We start from the raw sequence: 7,683 nt of genomic DNA on the forward strand, positions 1-7,683 counted from the left end.
GCACGTAATTAGGCATTTATGGGAGTTTGTCACTCGCTTTTGGCCTTTTTATAACTGTCGAATTTTGAGCATCCACACAAACTCATTTAATAATGGACACCACTATTAACAACCTACAATTCGATCAAAATAAGAAAACAAAATCTCTTATTTTATGAGCTAGACCCACGGTTTCAATAATCATAGATTTAGTCCTAGTAGTCGCCGTAGAGGTGAGTCTAGTAGAATTTGACCTATAATTATCTATCTTTCAAAATCTAACCTTGTCAAAATAACTAATGAACACCTTCCGTAGGGGGACGAAGCAAAGCGCCTCGAGGCCCCATTAAGCTATTGACTATGTTAAACTAACGGTGGAGATCGAATAAAATCCTTAAAATAAGCACATTATAAAATTAAAATTAGTGCTTTTATTATTTATTTTTAGAAAATTAATGACTATGGTTTTCCAAAAAAAATAATAAACAGATTAAATTTTTAAAACCAAAGTCCTATAATTTCTTATTAATTCTAAAGTATTACATTGAAACAAATTCAATTAATTTAGAATTAATTTGTTGCTAATCAATATTTAGGTTTAACTAATATAATGAACATATACAATTAATTCCAACTCAGGTAAATGGGCCTTAACAATTGGACTAGTATGGAGGAGGGCTGAGTCTAGTATGTCATTCCCACTACAAAGGCCCCCTATCTTCCATACAAGGTCCAAAAGACAGGAATTTAAACCTTCATTTTATTAATTGTTATTAATTGATTAGACCCACTATAGTCATGCAAAGCAATTGGGCCTTCACAAGTGGAATCACCCACAAGAGAGGAATTTAAACTTTACATTTTCTAATGGACCCAAATAAAACCTATCATTTTATGAATATTTTATTTGGCAAAATACCATATATCTAATAAACATATGGTCCACTATATGCATCTAAGCCCAATTGCAAAAATACCACATAGTGCAAACAGACATGTTATAATTGGATGGGCCTAATGATGTTACTATATGAGCAATTCTATGAATTTATGCAAAAATACCACAATTTATTTCATTTGCAAAAATACAACAATTAATTATCTAGAATTTATCAAAAAAATTCAAATTAATTAAATTTTTACAAAAAATAAGTCAATTTAAATGAAATTTATGAACAATTAACAATAGTTAATTTAAATTTCATTTATAAAAAATCAACTTGGTTTTAAGTTAATTTGAAAAAAATATTAATTTAATTTAAATAGGGTTTATCAACAATAAACCAAAGTTAATTTAAATCCCATTTGTTAAAAAAAATATTTTATTAATTGGCTGAAAAAATGATATTTTTCAAAATTTAACCAATTTAAAATTTTAAAATCAATATCTTAACTATTTTCCAAAATATCTTGTGTTGTTACAACTATTTGCTAATATTTTAACCATTTAAAAATAAATAAAATAAAATATAAATATTTATAACAACCCTAAAATATCTCAAAATAGTTAAACGAATTCAAATATCCATAAAAATATCTAACTAACAATATTCAAATTTCGAACAATTTAAATATTAAAAACTATAGAATAAAAAGATATTTATATTTCAAATAAAGATTTAATAAAAAAATCAAGAATTTAAATGAAAATATCTAAAATATCTAATATCATAATTCTAATATTTTAATATATTAAAAGATTTAAAATTAAATTGTTAGTCTATTTTTAAATTTGAATTTAAATTTTTGTAGAAAATATCTAATTATTTAAATCTCAACTAACAAAAATATCTTATTTTTTAAAAAAAAAATGATAAAACAAGAAAAAGATATTTTTGGTTTTGATAATAAATAATGTATTTTCACAATTTAAATTTTTTTTTATTTCTCAAAAAAAAAAAAAAAAACTGGATGAACAGTAAATGTTTCGGGTACTGTTCACCTGCATGGTGGCTGGGCTGGTGGTGGTGTGTGTGCGCATGGGAGGTAGTGCAAAAAAAATTTTTTAGCAATTTTTCAAACAAAACCCATTTTCTAATTAATTTTTAACATGTTTTACACAAAATAAAGCATATATAAAAATTAATAGCATAGAAAACACAACAAAATAACCTAAAAATTGCTAAAATTCACATAAAATCAATATGCTTCATAAAAACATGAAAACCATCCAATTATTCAAACATATCAAATAATTCAATTTTAAACATGTTCATTCATGAAAATAAAGATTACCAAAGGCTCTGATACCAGTTTTTAGGAAAACTTATACATGATCTTTATTTATTTTCATGTATATCTAATATTAAACAAATTAATACGAGATTGCCTAAAATATGTTTCTAAAATTGAATTCAAAGATAAACAAATATTAGAATACTTACAGTATACGCAGCGGAATTAAAGAGTCATTCATTCAATTTCTCTAACTCTTGTATCCTCTCTGTCGCAGAGTATTATCAAGAAACTGAACCGATCTTCTGTTTTCTTCACAGCCTTCCAATGTATCCTTAGAATCACCTAGACTAGTGTGGGCAATTCTCAACACATGAGATAGATATAGAGAGAAGAAGAGAAAATAACAAAGAGGTTTAGAAAATGACTTGTGTTTAGAGAAAATCTAAAACTATCAGAAAATATGACTTGTGACTTATGTTTTGACTTCTCTCTAAGCACTCCTTTTCTAGACTCAATTAGGCCATTTAATTTAATTGAAAAATCAATAAAATAATAGCACTTTTAAAGCCCTAGGTCGAAATTATCATGGGCTTTAGGCCCGTGAAATTTCCCATTTGATTATAAGCCCATTGGACTTAAAATCAAGGCCTGTATAATTTTCTATTGAGTTAATTAATTAAATAATTATTTAAATCATTTATCAAATTAATTATTTATCATTTGAACCTTGATTTAAACTTATTTATTAATTTAGATACAAATTTATCTTAATTAATAAATCTTCCATAATTTCTATTTTCTTCTTAAAATTACACAACTCTGTGAAACTATCCAAAATTGACCTGGTCAACTTTGATAATTTTAATTGATAATTAAATCAATTAATTGAGACTATCTAGATGATTTTATCCAAGGTACAATGGGGACCATGGGCCTATGAATTCAAGCCCCAATAAGTTATCATAAATCTAACAAATAAATTTACTAACTTATTAATTCCTTGTGACTCCACTATAGACTCGGAATTGCACTCTTGAATTCATAGAACGCTCTATAACAAATATAGATATGCTATTAATTATCCATTGTTACAACCATAATTGTCACTCAATCCTCTATAGACGGTCTACAATGAGATAGGACTAAAATATCGTTTTACCCCTCATTGTATTTTATCCTTAAAACACTTAGTTCCTTGTAAATGATATTTCAGTAAACTAATTTAATTACTGAAATGAGATCTCTATCATTTAACACCTTGAACCAAACTAAAAGGAAACCATCGTTTCACTTCTTCATCAGAAGCTATAGATGTTCATATCTATGATTAACACTCCCACTCAATTATACTACCGAGTTCGCAAGATGTAAGTATGGGCTAGTCCGTAGGGTAAGCTGGTAACGAACAAGTCAAAGAACTCAAATAATACAATCAGTTAGAATATTAACCACTAAGAATTGAGATTGAATTGACCTATGGTCAACTATATGATATGACTAGAATAGATAGTAATGGTATGTTTACTTATCTTATCAACTGTCAATATCGGTCCAGTTCGATGTAACAAATACATCCGATCTTATCTACTTTGCTAATGTTCTAGAAAGAACATAACACTGTAATGTGTAAGTAGATCATATCGTAGATTGGCAAGTTAGTGTATATCCTGTGCACTGACTAATCTTAGGACTAACTTATTTTGAACATATAATAATATTTATATTCCACTATGATGACGTCACTATAAATACGATTAGCTATATGCTCAGGATTTAATAGAAGTTTATATTAAACAAATAATCATGAAAATAAAACATGTGAGCAAAGTGATTGACCAAGTCAAAATATGATTTCTATTCTTTTATTGATAATAAAATGAGATTACAAAGAATTTGGGTTTTAATTAGGGCATAGAACCCCAACAACATGGTGGGGCATGCCTACAAGGCCAGCGTGAGGGACCTGAGGACCATCGAGGAACGCAGCCCGGAGAATGTTATGGAATCAGCCATGGGGATGACTTCCTCGGTGAATTTTTTTTTTATTGTGACTAGGTGTACATCTCTGACTTGTTTTATTCGTTTGTAGTCTGTCCTGGCCCAGTATCGCATCATAGCCCATGCCAGGACTAGAAATGAGGAGCTCCGGGGCAAACTGAATGCCACCAAAACCATGCTGACTTCTGCTCAAGAAGGCGAGTAGGCCACCAAAGCTACTTTGACGGCTGCTCAAAAGAATGGGCATGATGCCAAGGCTGCTCGAGCCTCATCCCAAGAAAATGAGCAGGCTACAAAGACTGCATTGTCTGCCTCCCAGAGTCAAACTGTACAACTTCAGGCCGAGGTTGATGAGGTCAAAGCAAAGCTGCTCGAGGCTGAATTCACAGCCAAAGAAGAAAAGGTTTCATCATCATCGGCCATGGAAGAGATGTTGTACCATTGCTGGGCCTTCAACCTGAATGGGAACTTCTCTTTCATGGAACCTGGGTTTTGGGATCCGTACCTTGCAAAATTCAAGGCTCGGCTCTTGCATGAACCGTTAGAGACTGGTGATGCGCTGGAATGATGGAGGGAGATGGCGAGGAGGTCACATCTTCAGGGCGAGCTGATGGAGCCCCATGATATCCCCTTTGTATTTGTTTTTCATTTGTAATTGTTTAACAATTTTTTGATATTAAACAATTGCCTTCGGGCTCAGTTCAAATTTTTTTCTCTTCGTGTAATTTATTGGCTTTATTTTGATATGTATCCATCTTTTCATCCACTTATCATTCCTTTATTATCTCTCATGCTTGTGAATCCTTAGACTTGTACATTCGAGATTTTAGGAATCGATTTTTAGATCGAGATAGATTTTATCAAGCTTGGTTATATCCAAGTTTTTGTTTGGTTATTTATACCATACCTGTCAAGAATCAGGCCTCGAACTTGGTTATATCCAGGGTTTTTAATGTCTTAAACTTAGTTCACGTTAGGTTGATTGAAACTCAAGCTTTAACATGCCGTTGAATAATAAATTTTTCCAAACGTCTAAGTTTTGGACCTAGTTACGTCTAGGATTTTAAATGATTTTAAATTTAGTTCGCGCAAGGTTTATTGAAAATTCGAACTTTAAAAAGCCATTGAATAATCAATTTTTCCAAGCTTCTAAATTTCGGAACTGGTTACGTCCAGGATTTTAAATGATTTTAAACTTAGTTCGCACTAGGTTTATTGAACGCTCGAGCTTTAAAAGTCGTTGAATATTCAATTTTTTCAAGCTTCTAAGTTTTGGACCTAGTTACGTCTAGGATTTTAAATGATTTTAAATTTAGTTTGCCCTGGGTTTATTGAAAATTCAAACTTTAAAAAGCCATTGAATAATAAATTTTTCCAAGCTTCTAAATTTCGGACCTGGTTACATCCAGGACTTTAAATGATTTTAAACTTAGTTTGCACTAGGTTTATTGAACACTCGAGATTTAAAAAGCCATTGAATATTCAATTTTTCCAAGATTCTAAGTTTCCTAATCTTACCAAGCAGGCTTAATTTTGCCAACCTCGGGTTATGTGCCCCACAAGTAACGAGAATATAGAAACTTTCTTGATTGCTTTTACAAACATTAAAACACGAACTAATACAATCTTAAAAAGAAAAATTATTTAATAATCCATCTATTATTTAATAAAATGGCTTTTATAAATAAGCCTTACATTGATGGTGGTACTATTGATAATACTTTTGCAAATGTAGGGTGTTCCAGGTCCGTGGGACTACTTCCCCATTCAGCCGAGCTATCTTGAAAGTTCCTTGACACAAAACCTCAACGACCTGATATGGTCCTCCCAGTTCTGGCCTAATACACCGTCCTTGGGATCCTTATTCACCAAAAAGACCCTTCAGAGAACCAGGTCGCCCAATCCAAATCTACACCTTTTAACTTTATAATTAAAATAGTGAGTGATTTTTTGTTGATAATGGGCGAGTTGTAACTGCGATTCTTCTCGTTTTTCTTCAATCAGGTCGAGAGATTCATTAAGTAGATCATCATTTTGTTCTTGGCCGAATGTCCTTTTCCTGTGGGTGGCTACCTTGGCTACGACTATAAGCACAACCTCGCTTCCAAAAGTTAAGGAAAAAGGAGTATGTCTTGTGGAGGTTCTGTGAGAAGTTCGATAGGCCCAAAGTACTTGCGGGAGCTGTTCGGGCCATAATCCTTTGGCTTCGTCTAACCTCTTCTTCAGGCTTGCCTTTAGGGTTTTATTCACAACCTCGACCAGCCCATTGGCCTGCAGATATGATACTGAGGAGAAACTCTTAGTAATGTCGTAATTTTCACAGAAGTCAGTGAAGAGATCACTGTCGAACTGTGTCACATTGTCTAACACGGTCTTTTTAGGGATGTGACAGTCAAAATCCCGTGATCCGTAAGGGGAAAGACCGGGTAAGCTGTGCAATCCCACATCGCCTGGGGAAGGTCAAGTGTGATGATTCTAAGATTGTGTAGGTATGGGACTACACAGTTGAAGAGAGATTAAATGGATTAATGGTTACTACCTATATCAACAAGATGCATCTTCTTTTCGGTAGCCCATCACTTGAGAACTCCAAAGTTAAGCGTGCTTGACCTGGGGTAATCTAGGGATGGGTGACCTCCTGGGAAGTTTTCCTAGGAAGCATGTGAGAGAGGACAAAGCACGCTGAAAAGACTCGTGTTGGTTTGTAGGGCCAGTCGTCATTCCAGAAAGCATCCATAGTGACGTGGGGCGTCACAAGGAAGCTCAAACTGACATATAATACTCTTCACCACAAAGTCTAGGACTCTTTTTGAAGTGATGTTTGCCATAGGTTCGGCTTCTACCCAGTTCGTGAAATAGTCGATCGCCACCACCGCGTAATGAACTCCTCCCTTTCCCATAGGTAGGGACCCTATTAGGTTTATTCCCCATACTGAAAATGGCCATGGGGATGAGATCATTGTTAGCTTGACTGGAGCAGCGCAGGCAACTATGGCGAAACGCTGGCATTTGTCGCACTTCTGAACATATGAGATCGAGTCTTTTGTTAAAGTGGACCAAAAATAGCCTTGCCTCATTATTTTTAGTGCTAGGTTTTGCCGCCCAGCATGATCTCAACAAAAGCCTTCGTGCACTTCTTGCGAAATGGCTTTAGCTACCTCAGGCAGAACACATCGTAGGAGAGGCAATGAATGACCACGTCGGTACAAGGTCCTATTCACTATTACATACCGCGGAGCTTGATAAAGTATTTTTCTTGCATCCTTTCTATCGTCAGGTAGCCTTCCTGTTGTGAGGTATTCCATTATGGGAGTCATCCAAGTTGGTCTTGTGTCAATCATTTCGACCTCTATCATTTCTTCTGTCACACTTGGACTTTCCAAGAACTCTACTGGAACCACATTCAATGTCTCAGCTTCTATGGTGGTGGCAAGCTATGCCAAAGCGTCAGCATTAAAGTTCTGCTCGTGAGGTATCTATTCAACAGTACTATACTCAAATTTAGACAGTTCTCCCTTCACCTTAGCT

The sequence above is a fragment of the Humulus lupulus genome, chromosome 3 (assembly GCF_963169125.1).
Source record: "Humulus lupulus chromosome 3, drHumLupu1.1, whole genome shotgun sequence".
Taxonomy (NCBI): Eukaryota; Viridiplantae; Streptophyta; class Magnoliopsida; order Rosales; family Cannabaceae; genus Humulus; species Humulus lupulus.